Source organism: Diabrotica virgifera, chromosome 10 (genome assembly GCF_917563875.1).
Source record: "Diabrotica virgifera virgifera chromosome 10, PGI_DIABVI_V3a".
Taxonomy (NCBI): Eukaryota; Metazoa; Arthropoda; class Insecta; order Coleoptera; family Chrysomelidae; genus Diabrotica; species Diabrotica virgifera.
Genome location: NC_065452.1, coordinates 48,019,448 through 48,038,406, shown reverse-complemented (window position 1 = coordinate 48,038,406; position 18,959 = coordinate 48,019,448). Strand labels below are relative to the sequence as shown.

The window sequence follows — 18,959 nt, the reverse complement described above, 5'->3', positions numbered from 1 at the left end:
AAATATCCGATAATCAATTTGGCTTTATGCAGGGCAGATCAGCAACAGATGCAATTTTCATTGGAAGGCAACTGATCTAAAAATACAGGAATAAAGAGACCAACGACCATATTGTATTCATTGATCTTGAGAAAGCATATGATAGAGTTCCTCAAGAGATTCTGTGGTGGGCACTTAATAAGAAAGGAGTACCTAGCGAATATGTAAAGATTGTGAGAGATATGTATGAGGGAGTAACGACTAGTGTTAAGGCAGGTGTGGGAGAGACTGATAAATTTCAGGTGAAAGTAGGATTGCACCAAGGCTCGGTGATTAGTCCTGATTTATTCTCATTAGTTTTGGACCAGATAACAGCGAAACTACAGGGTAGCATTCCATGGTGCCTAATGTATGCTGATGATGTAGTGTTAATAGGAAATAGTGAAAGAGACTTAGAACAAAAACTGGAACAGTTGTGGAGACAAGCTCTGGAGAAGAAAGGTTTAAAACTTAGTAGGACAAAAACAGAGTATTTGGAGTGTTCATTTAAAGATGGAGTTACTACAAATACAATGGTATCTTTGGATGGTGAAATGATTGTGAAAAGCAATAGTTTTAAGTACCTAGGATCGGTATTACAGAGTAATGGAGAAATAGATGGAGATGCATGCAGTAGAATTACGGCTGGATGGATGAAGTGGAAAGAAGCGAGTGGTGTGCTGTGTGGCAGAAAAATTCCAATCAAGCTGAAGGGAAAATTCTATAAAACCTCCATAAGACCGGCTATGGTGTACGGAACTAAATGTTGGGCAGTGACAAAGAAAGAGGAACAACGAATGCATGTGGCGGAAATGAGAATGCTTAGATGGGTGAGTGGAGTGACAAAGAAAGATAAAATTAGAAATGAGTATATTAGGGGAAGTTTAGGTGTGGCACCAATTGATGCCAAAATGAGAGAGCATGGGTTAAGATGGTTTGGTCATGTTCAACGTGGAGACGTTAATCACCCAATACGAAGAAAAGCTGAAGTGCAGATTCCTGGAAGAAGTAGGAGAGGAAGACCAAAGAAGACCTGGGGGGAGACGATAAGGCAGGACATGTTGGTAAAGGAGATTAATAATGATATAACACAAGATAGAATTGTGTGGAGAAATGCAATTAGGGAAGCCGACCCCGCATAGGGATAAGGCAAAGAGAATGATGAAGGGTATAATCATTGAGATACCGAAAAGATCGATCTAAATAGATGCGAGCACTTGCACTACTGAGTGCCACATCCAAAATTATGTTCAAGGTCTTATTGAACAGACTGAAGCCAGAACTAGACAAGAAACTAAGGTAGCAAACAGTAGTATATACAGAGTAGTATAAGCAGAGGGCAAATGTGGAAGATTCTGAAAATATATAGACTACTGATTAAATATATCAACCTGATCAGATCATTCTACAAGGGATACAGAGCCAGACTGGAATATCAGGGGGAAACGGTAGAAAATATATCTATACAAAGCGGAGTTGAACAAGGATGCGTACTGTTCCCGACACTATTCAAAATAACGAATTGAATCATGAAGAAAGTAAGCGATATAAAAATAGGTATTAGGTAGAACTTGCAAAATCAGTTGGAGAAGTAGCACCGCAATCATATGCAGAAGAAGATCAACAAGCTTGCAAAATACTTTAATGTAATGGGCCTTAAGATAAGTACAGAAAAATCAAAACTCTTAAAAAACAGCCAAGAAACTAAAATTAAATTAAATGGAAGACAAATAGAAAAAGTAGATAACTTTACATAATATCTGGAATCGATCATGGAAAAAAAGCGGTAGTATATCTGATGTAGAAAAAAGAATAGTCAAGGCACAACATGCATAACTTCTTAAAGAAAATCTGGAACATACGTGAAAATTAACCACAATCAAAATATTTTATAGCTGTATGAACAGTATATTATTAAATGGCGCAGAATTTTGGAGACCAGAAGAAACAACTACCAAAAAATTATAATTATATATAATCCGGTTCTCTTCTACCGTGAGGTGTCGAGAAATCTGTTTTTACTTCCTAATCATCTCTCTCCAAAGTTTTCTGTTGGATGTCCTTCTCTTGGCTTCCTCCTATGTGAGGTTTCCTTTGTAGTGATTTTCTCACAGCATCGTTCCATTGTTGACACGGTCTTCCTCTTCTCCTTGTACCAATTCCCTTTGCTTCCCAAACTACCTTGACTTGTCTATGTGGATCTAACCTATTTAAATGACCAAACTATCTTAGTTGTAATCTTTCTATTGCTTTGTTGGCACTCTCAACATCTAGGTTGTTCCTTATCGTTTCATTTTTTACCTTGTCCATTAGCGTAACTCCTTCTACTCTTCGTAAATACTTCATTTCGGAAGATTGTATCTTGCTCTTCTCCCGTTCAGTTTTCACTTCCATATAGCAAAGTAGGGAGGTATATTGTCTTATATACAGACACTTTTGTCTTCTTACTAATTTCTCTTTTGCTAATGAAACCTGAATTCAGGGAGTGATATAGTCGTGATGTTTTAGCAATTCTGTTGTTCAGCTCTTTTTGCATTTTTCCTTTTCCATCTATTATAGTTCCTAAATATTCAAAATCTTCCACTTGTTCTACTAAATTTCCGTCTAAGTTTAAATGGATTTCTCTCGGTGTCTTGGATATAAGTAGAGTTTTGGTCTTTGCTAAATTTATTTTCATTCCTTTATCTGCAAGTTCTGTCGTCCATAAGTTTAGGTTGTTTTGTAAAGATTTCTCTGAACTTGCTATCAATGCAATGTCATCTGCAAACACACATTCACTTAGAGTTATACTTTTAAAAAATTATAAACCTTTATAAAAATCGTTGATAAAAATTTTAAAATACATATGCTTGATAAAATAACAAACGCAGAACTATGGTGAAGAATAAAACAGGAGAAAGTAGCAGTGACGATTAAAAAAAGACACGGAAATAGATTGGACAGACACTAAGGAAAGACCAAAATAATATAACCACATAGGCACTAAAATACCAATCAGACGGAGGAAGAAGAAAAGGAAGACCGGATAATAACTGTAAAAGAACTGTAACAAGAGATCATGAAAGAATTGACGTCAGATTGAGAGAGATCGGTACAGACAGCGAGAAATAGAGAGGAATGGAAGATACCTATAAAGGAAATTTCGAAGGAATAAAACAGAAGAGGATGGGCTGATCCAATCAATCAACCATCTTTTACTTGTGGCTAGGAGATGCAGGAACGCCCAATACTACATAAGTAGGGAAGGCAGTATAGAGAGAGAGAGAGACAGAGAGAAAAGAGAGAAGCTACTTCTATTCACTTCGTTATAAAAAACTGGTACGTGACCAGTCTCAACTGGTCACGTATTCAACATTCACAACTGATTGACATCTCTATCCTCAAAGATAAGAAGATTACTCAGAATACAAAACTGAAAATTTACAAAGCAGCAATTAGACCGGTAATCACATATGGTGCTGAAGTAATGTGTCTGACAGAGAAAAAGGAAGAAAGATTGAGGATCCTAGAGAGGAAAATAATTCGGAGGATAGCGGGACCACTAAAATTAGGTAATAATGAATTTAGAAAACTCTTGAACCACCAAGTAAAATAACTTCTGAGAGGAGAAGACATCGTCAGATTTATCAAAGCACAGAGACTCATATGGATGGGACATATAGAAACGAGAAATCCAGAAACCGTTATCAAGAAAATTTTCAAATGGAGATCTGTATCAGGCGGACCACGAGGAAGACCCAAAACTAGATGGGAGAACCAGATAGTCGAGGACCTTAAGAAGATGGGAGTCAGAAAATGGGTAACCATAAGCAAAAACAGGAACGAATGAAGAAAAATTGTAGAAGTTTCCAAGTTACACAACCAATTGTAAAACCGAAATGTTAATGCGGATTGATTCACCGCAACAAACGAATCGGAAGAGCCCAAAGAGGGCGGCAATCACTCCGTTAGAAATGTATATGCCATGATGATTATGATTCACATCTCAAAAATGGCAATTACCACTATTTTTGAACTTTCAGAACTCAAAGTTTTAGACATAAATGACTTTTATATACCGGGTGTCCACTTATATTTTTCCCCATTTGAACTGCCTATAACTTCTAAACGGCTCAAGATACAAATATGCGGTTTTCGCTGAAATGTTTTATTTTAGTAAAAGTTTTGTCTGAATTGATTGAATCTTTTATATCGCTTTCAAATACGAAAAAAAATGGCGGATTTTTGAAAAAAACGTTGTTGACTTTTTTTAATGGAACACCCAGTATATTTTTTTGCAAATTGAAAGAAAGGTCATTCGCCTATCCAGCAATATAAAGTTTTTCAAAATCGGTTGTCAAATCACTGAGTAATTAATTTTAAAAATGAGAGGTGCAACGTGGATATCACATACCTAAATAACATTACTATAAGCAAATTGATAGTATGCTATGTGATTTCCACATTGCATCTCTCATTTTAAAAATTAATTGCTCAGCCATTTGATAACCGATTTTAAAAAATTTTATATCGCTGGATAGGTAAATGACCATTTTTTCAAGTTACGAAAAAATATACTGGGTGTTTTGATAAAAAAAATCAACAGCGTTTTTTTTTTTAAATTCCGCCATTTTGTATTTAAAAGCGATATAAAAATGGTCATTTACCTAAAAACTTGAAAAAACGTTCATTTACCTATCTAGCGATATCAATTTTTTTAAAATGGGTTGTCAAATGACTGAGCAATTCATTTTTAAAATGAGAGATGCAATGTGGAAATCACATAACATAATATCAATTTGCTTATAATGTTATTTAGGTATGTGATATCCACGTTGCACCTCTCATTTTTAAAATTAATTACTCAGTGAATTGACAACCGATTTTGAAAAACTTTATATCGCTGGATAGGCGAATGACCTTTCTTTCAATTTACAAAAAAATATACTGGGTGTTCCTTTAAAAAAAATCAACAACGTTTTTTTCAAAAATCCGCCATTTTTTTCGTATTTGAAAGCGATATAAAAAATTCAATCAAATCAGACAAAACTTTTACTAAAATAAAACATTTCAGCGAAAACTGCATATTTCTATCTTGAGCCGTTTAGAAGTTATAGGCAGTTAAATTGGGGGAAAATATAAGTGGACACCCGGTATAATAAGTGTCTATTCATCATCATCATCATCACGTAGCGCTACAACCCTGGGTGGGTCCTGGCTGACTGTACAACTTTCTTCCAATTTGTTCGGTCTTCCATCAACCTAGGGTCAAATGGGATGTTCATTTTTCGGAGATCTGCTTGGATGTTATCTCTCCATCGCATTCTGGGACGTCCGAGTGGTCTTTTGCCTGTAGGAATCTTCTCCCATACCAGTCTTACAAGTCTCTCGTTACGAAGTCTGTGCACGTGGCCTGCCCAGCTCGCTGTGATTTAATTTCTTGGACAATGTCGGTGTCATTGTAGAGTTCTTTTAATTCGAGGTTGGTTCTGATCCTATACTGATTTGTGCTAATGTCGTGGTGAGGTCCGAAAATTTTTCTAAGTATTTTTCGTTCAAAACGTTTGAGCTTTTCTTCGTTTGATTTGGTCATGGTCCACGTTTCGCAACCATATGTTAGTACAGGTCTGACGATCGATTTATAGATTTTGATCTTGGAACTTCTTGTAAGATTTTTTGATTTTATAAGCTTATCCAGTGCGAATAAACAGCGATTTGCTGATTGGATTCTGTCTTTTATTTCTTCAGTAACATCGTTGTCAGCTGTGATTACGGCCCCCAAATACTTAAAACGTTGTACTCTTTCCAAATTGTAGGTGTTGACCGTCACATTTTGTCCTATCCTGTCTCTTCGTGTCGTTCTATTTATACACATATATTTCGTCTTTTCTTCATTAATCCTCAGCCCTACTTCGCTTGTTGCTCCTTCCACCTTGTTGAAAATGGCCTTTGTGGATAGGATGGAGTCTCCAACGAGATCAATGTCATCTGCGTATGCTAGTAATAACTTGGGACCTTGAACCGATAGCAGTTCTGTTTTTATTTCGGCCGACCTCATGGCTTTCTCTAATACAAGGTTAAAAAGTAGTGGAGATAACGCATCACCCTGTTTGAGTCCACTGTTGATTTCGAAGCTGTCAGACAGTTTATTATTTACAGTGTCTATTGTTTTGGAAAACATTGTAGGTACCCTGTATATTCTACATAATATAAACGTTCCTTTCAGTTAATGATCAATACATTAGGGAAGATTATTACTACTGATAAACGCTACAATCAAGAAACACACATTTTCTGATCGATTATTAATTATTAGATAATTGTGATGTGATAAATAAATGAGGAAAACAGTGCAGTGGTTTATCTTTCTATATAATGCGAAGATTATCCAGGATATTAGGAATGTTTGGCAAATTACAAGATGAAAATACTGATTTCAAAAGTATTAACAATTCAAAGTTTTATTTCTGGAGAAATATATAAAACCTCTATTGGGATCCAGTTTCTGGTTACGGCTAGTAGCGGTTTCTATTCTATGGTTCTAGCAAACCAAACGAACGATGAAGAAAAGAAGACAATGGGGAAGTCTAAAAGTTGTACTTCACTGCCAAATGACCAAATACTTCATCATGACCAAATTCCAACAAAAACTTGGTCTCGATACTCAGTTAAGAGTAAAACTAATATAAAATAATTCGCTGTAAAACGAAATTAAGAGACATCTTATATTTCAGATCGTACAGAGAGGACGTTTCACTTTTTTAATTTTATTTCTTCGTTAATATTTTCTGCCTACTCTCTCTGCCCCCTTCGTGACAACTTTATTCGCTTCCCTACAACTTGCTCGGAGTCTCTGTTCTGGAAGTTACTATTTCTAGATTAACGTATTAGCGACGTTCTATTTTTATCTACGTTTCTCCGGTGATTCACTTATTCTTTACGTATTCCTTTAAGCCCAAAATGTTTCACTTGTTTCCCCAAGGGCATTGTTAATCGTTTCCCAATTTCTATCCTGACTTTCGTCTATTCTGGCTCGTAGTTCTTGTACGAATTCTATTTGCGTCTCCTTATTTGGTGTTAATTTTGTTCTTTCCTATTCCTAGCTATCCTGACTCTAGTTTTGGAGATCATAAGGGGCCTATTTTCGAATTCATTTGAGCATATTTCGCATACGAAATTAGAAGAATTTCGCTCGAAATCCAGTTTCTTGTATTTTCGAATACTTCGTATACGAATTTTTTCGTATACGATGACTCGAATGGGTATAAACCATTCGAATTTGGATGCTCGTATACGAATTGTTTTGTTGTTGTCATTTCAATGTCATTTCAGTTGTCATTGATAGTTTTAATCGTTGTTGTATACAATATTTTTACATTGAACTTTCTTTTCAATGGCTGGTTTAAAATAATTTTTTAATAGACGGAAAAGACATACTGTACGATAATGCATTGAATATTATAACCTAACCTAACTTTATTTACGTATTCTAGCATTGGATCTAAGCTCTAAGCCTGACATATGACACCGTTGCCATATCCTCAATTTTTCATACTAGCCAGACTATATTCTCATTCATACTAGATTCTCAATTTTTCATATAAAGTTATTTAAAAAATCGTTTTGACACCAAAACACTAGTAAAATATCAGTGTAAATACTGGATACAAAAATCATAATAAACAGAATAGTGGACTTTGCAAACCGATATTATTAATATTATGCAAGCTTAAGATTTGGTTCCACCTAATATTTTAGCTATTTTTTTTAATAATGTGATTATACCATTGATTGAAATTATACAAGAAATAAACAAAAAAAGTATGGCAACACTGTGGCTCTTCAGATGAAGGTTAAACCCAATGTTGTTCGAATTTGCAGTGTTGCCGGTGCAAATTCTTCTCGTATACGTATAACATTTCGAAGGACGTTCAAAAATACAGATTCAGATTCGTATACGAAATTTTTCATTCGAGTTAACTCGTATGCGAACAAATTCGATTGAATTCGAAAATACGACCCCAGGTAGTGATCACTGGCCGCACCAGCGCTTCTTGATATCTAACACCTCTTTTCCACGGTCTGTGAGTCATGGACCGTGACAGTCTGGGTAGGTCCGTCTGTGTAGTGTTTGATTTAACCATTTAACACGCTTCTATTTTAAACTCTTTAATCTAAACAGTACTTTCCTTTATTTGATTTTTTATACAGCTCCATGCATCGTAGATAGAATATCGTTAATGTTCTTATGCTCTGGCGCTGTAGAATTCCATAAAGTTAGTTAATTTTGGTATAGATTTGAAAATCAATAACAAGTTCGTTCGTCCAGTCCATTTTTTAGCAAAAAACTCCCAACAACCACTGCAACAAACTTTAACAATACCACAGACAACTACTCATGTCATTGAATGAACAACTTCTAACTTTCCGTCTGTTAAAATACGGACCCACCTTTGATTTTTACCGACTCTCGACGGATGAGCACGCACCAGCACAGACATGTCTGTGCTACTACGGACGAAACACTTCCCACGGTGCGTGGTGCGAGCTGGTTCGCGTCCGTCCGCGATATTGGCGATCGTGGGAAGCCAACGTAAGGGAGATGTTGTCCATTGCTTACATCTTGTAATGTGGTCGATTTATTTATAAATTCGGTTGTCTGGCATTTTTTCATAACACTTTATGGATAATTTTGTGCCTGTTTATGTTAATAATTTAATTAATTTGCCTTCCTTTGTACGGTTTTTTTTTGGCAATTTTACTTCATATATTCTCACTAAATGACCAAAACATTAAATCATCTGGAGTCTGGAAAATTCTTGTCAATATATCTGTACCTCAGAGCTAAACTGTATTAACTCCATTTGTTTTAATTGTATTATTTCACTTTCTACGTAACAGGCTTCACATCTTTCATATGCGATACGATATTAAATCCTATTTAATGTGGTTCCAAAGATAGGCAACGTTAAAGTGTAGGAGTCCCTCCGTAGTTCCGAGCTAAACAGTCGTTTACACTTAATACCCAGCAAAATAAAAGTATTATCAGTAGTATTAGTGGAGTTAATATCACTTGTAAGAAGTATTAACTCCAAGGAACCATGTAAAACCGCGGTGTGATACTGGTAGTTAGTATTCTGTGGAAAATAAATGGAAGTAGAACTAAATGACTTCAAGGATTTTAGGACTCTTCACAACAACTGTTCCAACTGTTCACCTTTTATTATAAGGAAAAAACTCAGTAGAATACAGACTTTCGTATGTCAGATGTTGTCCAATATGAAATATGTAGCGATAATTTGGGATTACTTTTTTCAAAACTAATTTTAGCTCGGAAACATTCCAATATGTTGATCTTAACAGAAATCCTAGGTGTGTTGTGTTTCCTGCTGCCCTGCCTGTGATTCACGATAAGCCAAAGGAATTTCATAATTTTTATAAAAATTTATCCCACTCCGATAAAGTAGATGAGGATTTACAAAATTTTTCCAAAATAATTGTAAGTGAAAAATTCATTATCCTTTGGGTTTCGTTTTTGGTTAGTTTTGTTTACTCATTTTGTTTTATAGATACTGTACATATTTTTCATTTAATTAAAAACAAAAGAAGTGTTCTTGACTAAATTTTGTTTTATGTATCGTATTATCTCCAGATTATTTATTCATGTGTGTCAATTTACTATTATATTATCTCCCGAACATGGTAATTGTTTTCATGCCAAACAGTATTAACTCCATGTTTTTTGAAAAAATTAAAGAGGTATAAAAATAACAAATACAGTAATATATATTATCATTTATACTTATTAAATAGTGTTTATTACATATTTGAAGAAAAAGAAATAAAAATTGTATTTAAAATTTACTCTTTATATTTCTTTTAAACTGCTCTCCTGTAAAATTTCAATTTTGTGAGTTAATATGTACAGTTTAGCTCTGAGGTACAGATATACATAGATTATATTGTTCAGTCGACGGAGATTTGATCTCACAAAATAACCTAAATTATGCTGAGAATGTCGCAGTGGCGGCCGGTCAGGGTCGGCAGGATCGACAGTGCCGACCCACACATTTATGGACACATTGTAGATTTTCTAAATATTTAATTTGATCAGAGTTGATGATATTTGTTTCTGTAAAATAAAAAAAAATCTAAAAAGATAAAGGCAGTTTTTGTTATCATTCGACTCAGAGTTGGACCACCATCTCCATATAGCTATTTCAGCATCCTCATGCCTCCTCAGTGAAGCTATGCAGTCACAACTCTGAAAGGAATATAAATAATCTGCCTATTTAAGGGAAACCATCGCGATACAATGATTCCACCTTTTGAGACGCAATTTAGCGACATCTCTCGTATTACGAGGAAAACAACGAAAACCCCTAGCTACAAAGTTTACTACTTTTTAAACAATTAGAATAATTGAAATAAAAATATAATAAACAATATTTTAAATCCAAGACTTTTCGTTAATAAACTGCTTTCTGGCTGCATCCCGTATCTCCGGATTTTACAATATATAATCACAGAGACGACGAAAATAGGACAAAGCAAATAGAGGACACTTAGGCCACGCATTTACCTTCTCTTCGTCTAGGAAAAGGACCGAAAGACAGTTTCTAAATACTCAAAACTGAGTAAAAATGGAAAAGATAAAGGCAGTTTTTGTTTACATTCGATTCAGAGTTGGACCACCATCTCCATATAGCTATTTCAGCATCCTCATGCCTCCTCAGTGAAGCTATGCAGTCACAACTCTGAAAGGAATATAAAGAATCTGCCTATTTAAGGGAAACCATCGCGATATAATGATTCCACCTTTTGAGACGCAATTTAGCGACATCTCTCGTATTACGAGGAAAACAACGAAAAGCCCTAGATACAAAGTTTACTACTTTTTAAAATACTCACACATGTTTTTTTTTTAATCTGAGATAATACAGACTAAATTTTATTCATTGTTTTTAAAAGAATTCGATCAATCCGATAAGTTAAGTGATCCCTACGCGTAAGAAACTTTTCAAATTAATAATCCCAGCCATGCATCCGATTGCGATTGTGTGAATTCTTATTTATAAGATCTGCTTCGACAGGGACGGCAAGCCGTCCCTAGATTTACGATTTACTTGTAAGAAGCGCTGTGGAATATTAGCCGATAGGCAACCAATTATACATTTCACCCGTATTTGAATGGCAGAGTTCGGCAGATACCAATCTGCCGACCGGTGATGGGCAGACACCAGCAGCAGGCAAGCCACGTACCGAGCCACGTACTCTGCTAATAGTGCGCTCGGGATGAAATTAATTATGAAATAAAGTAGCTTTTGGAATTTTTAATCTCGGTTAGTTTTCACTGTAGCAGATTTTCGTAAACAGCTTTCAGTAGTTTTTAATTTAATTTTATTAAAAATTATTATTAATAAATTATTAATAAATTATTATCATAAATTCTCTCATTGCTACCAACTTTACCTTAAATGAACGGGATTGCTCTTGTCTCAAAACGTATTGTCGAAACACCATGAAACAAAAGAGAATGTCAAGCTTTTCTCAAATGTCAATAGAAAAAAACTATTAAAATCTCTCCAACACATTAATAAATTTTACGATGATGTTATAACCCATTTTGCTACGTCCAAACAACATAGACTAAAGTTAGTTTATAAACATGTTTAGGTTCTAAATCTATGTGAAAAAACAAAAAAAAAACAAAAAAAAAATAAAAAAAAAATAAAAAAAAATAAAAAAAAAATAAAAAAAAAATAAAAAAAAAATAAAAAAAATAAAAAAAAAACAAAAATCTTCTATAATGATTGAAGCTTTTTAATTAGATGGTATACCTATCTGAGGAGACAAAAACCTTGCCGACCCTGTCCCTAAAGCCACGAGCCGCCACTGGAATGTCGATTTTGGTACTCCAAAAAAAAAGATACACAATAGATTGCCTTCCTACCCCCGGGTTTTCTCCTAAAACCTCCCTCGTAGTGGGGGGGGGGGGAGTAGGAAAACATCGATTTAACAAGAATCTGTAGGTACACGGAAGAAAAATATGTTTCAAACAAGAAATGTAGCTGAGATAATTTTGAACAAAAATGTTTATTAGCACTTTTTGTGTAGAATATCTTCATTTTATCTAACAATAAAACACTGAAAACGTTTGTTTTCTATACTTCCACAAAATTTATTACAACTATGTGACTACAGCTGTTTCGGCAGAGTGCCTTTCTCAAGTGATTTAGTTTAAAATGGTTTGCCTATTTAAAGTCTTTAACTGAAGAGGTTGAGGAGTGGGGAGCTGTTTGTCTCGAGTTGGTCATTCAGAATTATATCTGTATTTTTCAATTTATTAATTTCCATAGATTCTATCTTTATAGCCATCTTTATTAGAATATATGGAAATTAATAAATTGAAAAATACAGATATAATTCTGAATGACCAACTCGAGACAAACAGTCCTCACTCCTCAACCTCTTCAGTTAAAGACTTTAAATAGGCAAACCATTGTAAACTAAATCACTTGAGAAAGGCACTCTGCCGAAACAGCTGTAGTCACATAGTTGTAATAAATTTTGTGGAAGTATAGAAAACAAACGTTTTCAGTGTTTTATTGTTAGATTCTTAGTACATTGATATTTTCGCCCCCACCCCATTACGAGGGGGGATTACGGGAAAGCCACCCGGGAATGCCCAAAATGGACATTCCCGCAAAATTTAGTTTATTGTTATAATTTTTAGAGGTTTAGTAATATTTTGGTCTCTGACAACTTGACTATATGTATCCATGATGTAATAAATAATTGCGATATGGAAATATTTATTCCTCTGAAAGATCGTAAAGCATACATAGGTTTTTAGATCTTGTATCCACAAATCACGCTTTGGATAAGCTTTTGCGCCCCTCAATACTCAAATATCACGAGCCGTCACTGCACATTCATGCACGCCTTTATACAGTATAAACATAACTTCATAATTAAATAAGGAATATCTGGCAATAAAAAAATACCTTCCCTGGATTAGTTACAATATCACCCCATCATGCTAAATCAGAAACAAAATGATGATTTAAAATATGTTAGACGAGTATTATTTTATTGTTCGATATTTGGGATCTTAAACCCAAACGCAAAATCACTATTCTCTAGATGTTATTGTTTGTTTATTTTGATTACGGTTACCATACTAAATACAGTTTCCGCTTATTATAAATTTGAAGAACAACTGAATAAGGAGCTTCATTGGATAATTATATTAGCTGATCAGATTTCCGGGATATTTCTAAATTTAGCCATAATCTCAGTGGTTGTTAATACGTATTTTATCCATCCTTCGAAATTGCTCCTTATCTTTGAAAATATAAGAGATTTTGATATAAATGTAACACCAAAATCTAAAAATACCTTCTACTCGATTGTATTTTATTTTGTATTTTTGCACGTAAGAATAATGGGTGCTATATTGTATAGTGCTTTTGTATGGATTATAATCATACCTTCAAATATGTATCTATATTACATGGCAACTGAATTTCAATATTATCAACTATCTGTAGCAGTGTTTTTCTGGAACTGGCTAAATAGAGAACTTATAAAAAGGTTTAGAACTCTCAATAAAACGCTTAAGAATACGATAGTCCACAAAAATGTCGCTTCAATGCCAACAGTTACTGCTTCAAGAACAAAAGTTTACACGCTCTATCAGGAAAAAATTAAACAGGACTTGCAGAAAATAGCATGTATATATAACAGTCTCTGTAATACAGTAGATCTACTCAACGATGTTTTTGGATTCACAATTTTTTTTACTGCCCTTCATACTATGGCTTATGTTGTTTATTTTACACTTTTTTTGGCTTATACCACGGGGTCTTACTACCCTTTCACTGCAAACCAGCGGCTTTACCTAGCTATCCTCTGCATCGTATGGATAGTAGAAAGTTTTGTAAGTATCAGTACCATTATTTTAAGGTTAGTTTCTATCATCAGATTTCCACAGGTGTTTACAAATTGAAGAAATATAAATATAATGTTAAGGTCTTCGATAATTATAAAAAGAGAACAAATGTGGAAGATTCTGAAACTATGTGGACTACCGATGAAATACAGTAACCGGACCAGACTATTATACATAGTCAGATATAGAGCACGGATATAGAGCCAGACAGGAACATGCGGGAAAAAGGTAGAAGATATAGCTATATAAAACGGAGTTAAACAAGGATGTGTACTGTCCCCGACACTATTTTTAATCATAACTGATGCGATCGTGAAAAATTAAAGTGATAAAAACAGGTATTTGGTGGAAATTCAATAACCAGTTGGAGGATTTGGAGTTCGCAGACGACATTTGTCTCCGAATGTAGCAACCATATGCAAAAGAAGATCCACAAGCTTGCAAAATACTCCAACGCAATGTACCTTAAAATAAACACAGAAAAAAGAAACTCTTTAAAAACAACAGCCAAGGAAATAAAATTAAAATAAAAGGAAGACAAATAAAGGAAGATAACCTTATATATCTGGGATCAATCATTAAAAAAACGGTAGTGGATCAGATCCAGAAAAAATAATAGTAAAAGCACATGCATATAACTCTTTAAAGAAAATCTGAAACACACGGGATATATCAGAATTAACCAAAATCAAAATATTTAACAAGTATATTAAGAGTATATTATTGTATGGTGCAGATTCTTCGAGACAAGATGAAACGACTACCAAAAACTTACAAATCTTTATAAATAAATCGTAGAGAAGGATCCTAAAGATATACTGGTCTCATAAAATAACAAACATATAACTATGGAGAAGAACAAAACAATAGAAAATAATAGTTACAATTAAAAGATGAAAATGGAAATGGATCGAATTGGACATACCCTCAGGAAAGACCAAAATAGTACAGACCAGTAATAAGCAAACAGGCACTCAAACACAAACCAGACGAAAGAAGAAGAAGAGGAAGACTTGATAATGGTTGGGGAAGATCTGTAACAAGAGATCATTAAGGAATTTGATCGAGATATGAGGTCAAACAGATAGCGAGAAATAACGAAGAATGGAACAGACTTGTAGAGAAAATTTCGAGAGAATAAAATAGAAGAGGATGCGCTGATCCAGTCAATCAGCCATCTGTCACGTTTGGCTAGAAACGCCAGAGCGCCCAATACTTCATAAAGAGGGAAGGCAGTAGAGAGAGAGAGATACAGATTCAAATGGGGATAACGACCAGACCTATATGCATATTTTAACATTTAAGTGGGAGCCTACAAAGGTGTTACCTCCACTGATGGCTAGAGATGCCTACATTCGCGCTACCATTCTTGAAAGACCTCGGCCTGACTTACCATATGACTCCATTCTGTTCTGTTGTCTGCTAGCTGCCATTAACATCAGATTTCCAATCTCCTTAGGTTATCCTGCATGTCGACTATCTACCTGAGTCGAGTTTTTCTCTACTTCTTCTTCTTCTTCCCGAGCAACCCAGGAACACTTTGTCGGTTGTTCTTTCTTCTCCCGGTTTCTGCACGTAACCAGCCCATATTATTTTCCCTACTTTTCCCTTCCCATGGCAGTCATCCTTCAATTATTGTAAAACCTGCTTGTTTTAGGAGATCCTCGGATTGCCCTATTAGTCCAGAGAAATAAGGTTTTTGTCGGGACACTTGAGCAGCCAAGTTGCAAATGGATTATTTGGGTACTATATACCTAATACATTATAAATAAAAAGATGCCCGTCACAGTTCGGACGAGAAACTTAGTTATTAACAAATAAGGGTCAAAAATGGCAGTTTTTTCGTTTAAATCGCTACAGGTAAAAATAGGGTGATTAAATATCTTATTTATAATATTCTTCTTTTTGTAGATGAGCCAAGGTTTAAAATGGCACTTTTTGAATTTTGGTCCGATTCTTTTTTGTTTCGGAAAGTGCAAAATAAGACTAAAATTTCAAAAATAAAAAATGTGCTATAACTTTTGCAAAAATGGCCTTAAGACTTTCATATTGCACGAAAAGTTGAGTCAAACATTTCATATCATGCAAAAAAAAATTTAAGATGATTTGTCAATTAGTTTAAATTTTATTCAATTTGTTTATCGCAAAGAACTTTTTTCCGCAATGCTATTGTTCAGAAAATAATAACGACATAGCAATTCTGTGGAAACCACATGCAAGAATAATAGTTATATTTTTAAAGTATTGAAAAAAATCATTAAAAAGTCGTTTTATCACTCCGAAAAAAGTTTAGTAAATTAGAGTCATTTTTGGCTTCTAAACAATTTGAATAACTTTGTTAATATTGATTATAGAGTAAATCTACTTTAGGATTTCAAAAGCTGGTATTTTTATACGAATTTTCAGAAAGAAAACTTTTTGCCTAGGTTAATTAGGTTCAAAGTTAGCCACTTTTATAATTTAATTCGCAGTTACTTCTATCAAATTCTCCTGTAACAGTGTTAGTTACCATACTACTCCGAAACGGCTTGGCCGATTTTTATAAAATTTTACACGTTTATCCTGTAGGGAGCTAAAGAGGTTTTAATCTATTTTTTATATCCATAAGTTATAAGGGGGGTTGCCCCCCTGACATTTTTTTTATTTTTTTGGACAAACTTATCTACCCTAATTTTATATGATGTAGAATTAAAAAATACATACAACCCTTAATTTTTACTCTTCTCTCACTAACCCCTATTTGTTAATAGCCATCTATATATTTACATCTATAAAATTCTCCTGTCACAGTGTTACGTTTCCATACTCCTCCGAGACCGCTTGACCGATTTTTATAAAATTATATATGTATATTCGATAGGTCTTAGAATCGGTCGTAATCTATTTTTCATATCCCTGAGTGATAAGGGGAGTTCCCCCTAACATTTTGTAATGTTAGGTGGGGTTGTGTGTACATAACGTACTCTATAAGACTACGAGTACATACAAATTAAAAAAATTATGATCAAAATCTATCAATAAGTTCCAGCGCAATATTAATATTAATCGCAGCATATGCAGAGGCGGCTTTACCTATTGTGCAGGGTGTGCGGTACACACGGGCGCCGGGATGTTGGTGGGCGCAGATCGCCAAAGAGCGGGTCCTTTACTTTGTTTCAACATAAAATATGATTTAAAACGATTAATGAAAAATTACATTGGCACTTAAGCGCGATTTATAGATTGCCGCCCGCCCGGCTGTCCGTCCAACGGACGGACGGCGATCTTTTGATTCGTTTGAATGAAGACATACCGACAGTGGTTCCGAAATCTGTTGTGGAACCTATAAAGGTCAAATTGCTTGGGACTTGTTGGGCATTTTCAAAGGCGTTTGTACAGGTGTCGCGGGATAATTTTGCGAAATAAGCTTTGACAGAATGGATTAAGTATTTTATTTAAGTTAACATGTAAATATAAAGTAAAGCGGCTTTTCATTTGATTAAAATTATTTAAAAGAAAGATTTTTTTTATTACTACCACAGTTTACCGAAAATGAGAACAACAAATTGCGCCCAATCAGTTTGGATTTATGAACGCTATTGGTACGGGGGAGGCTTTATTTAGCGTGCAGGTGTTGTTTCAGAAATGTAGAGAGGTCAGGCTGTGATGTTTTTGCATGCCTGATTGACTACAAGAAGGCTTTCGACAGAGTCAGGCATGAACAAATGATGGAAGTGCTGAAGAGGACAGGGATTGACGGAAGATACCTGAAAATAATAGCTAACCTGTATTGGAATCAATCAGCAGTGCTCCTAATAGTTGGAGAACATACAGATCAGGTCAAAATCTTAAGGGGTGTGAGAAAGGGATGCATAATTTCACCGCTGATGTTCAATCTGTACTCAAAGCACATTTTTAAAGAGGCTCTAAACTCTAAAAGATATTGATGAAGGCATCTCAATAAAAAATGGAATCAAGTTCAGTAACCTGCGGTATGCAGATGATACAATAGTGTTTTCCAATACCATAAAAAGGCTGCAAAACTTAATGAACATAATAACGGAAACAAGTAGAACATATGGACTAGATATAAACACCAGCAAATCCAGGCTAATGATCATCAGCAATCAAAACATAACTGGAGCAAATCTATATATGAACCAAATGAGAATTGAACGTGTCTCACAATACAACTGCTTGGGAATTATAATCAACGAGTCATGGGACAATACTCACGAGACTAGATGTCGCTTCGGAAAGGCAAAAAGTCATTCTTGACTATGAGCTCTGTGTTCAAGAGGGGTCTACCCCAAAATCCCGACAGCCAAAATCAGGTTTGATAAGTTTCTTTTTAACATATAATTACATTTATTTCTTGTTTTTTGTTTATGGCCATCTGTATGTTATTTTTTGTTACTAAACAAAAGTATTTACCATTTAATATCAACTAATTTTCTAAATAAAATTTCTAACATGGGAATATGGATTAAATTTTTTTTGCGAATATATAGTCCAATAATAAAAATATGTATAATCAAATCGTGAATTCAAGTTTACTTTCATAATATAATAGATATTATCATGTCACTTACAACCTTCCATTTCAGTAAGTATAGCTTTTATATTATAAAATGAAGTGTTTAAATATTTTTTTTAAATACATAATAATTTACATGTCGGGATTTTGGTTGTCGGGATTTTGGCTGTCGGGATTTTGACTGTCGGGGTTTTGACTGTCGGGATTTTTGGGCGGTACCGGTTCAAGAGCTATGACCTCACCCTAAAAACAAAAATAAGGCTCCTTAAATGTTACGTGTACTCAGTGCCTCTACACGGAGTAGAAACGTGGACATTGAAGGCAGAAACTCTATCGAAACTTCAGGCTTGCTAGCTATAGTTGTACAAAAGGACCCTGAAGATACCATGGACAGACAAAGTCACCAATGAAGAAGTACTACGGAGGATGAACACAACCGCAGCTTTAGTCAACCTCGTGAAGGCCCGTAAGCTGCAGTACTTGGGACATATA

The 18,959-nt window shown here is 34.7% G+C and overlaps 1 protein-coding gene across 2 annotated transcripts in view; it reads right to left on the bottom strand.

The window, feature by feature from the left end:
- LOC114330741 (uncharacterized) overlaps nt 1-18,959 on the bottom strand; it is a 209,322-nt gene that overhangs the window by 30,995 nt on the left and 159,368 nt on the right. The window lies entirely within an intron of this gene.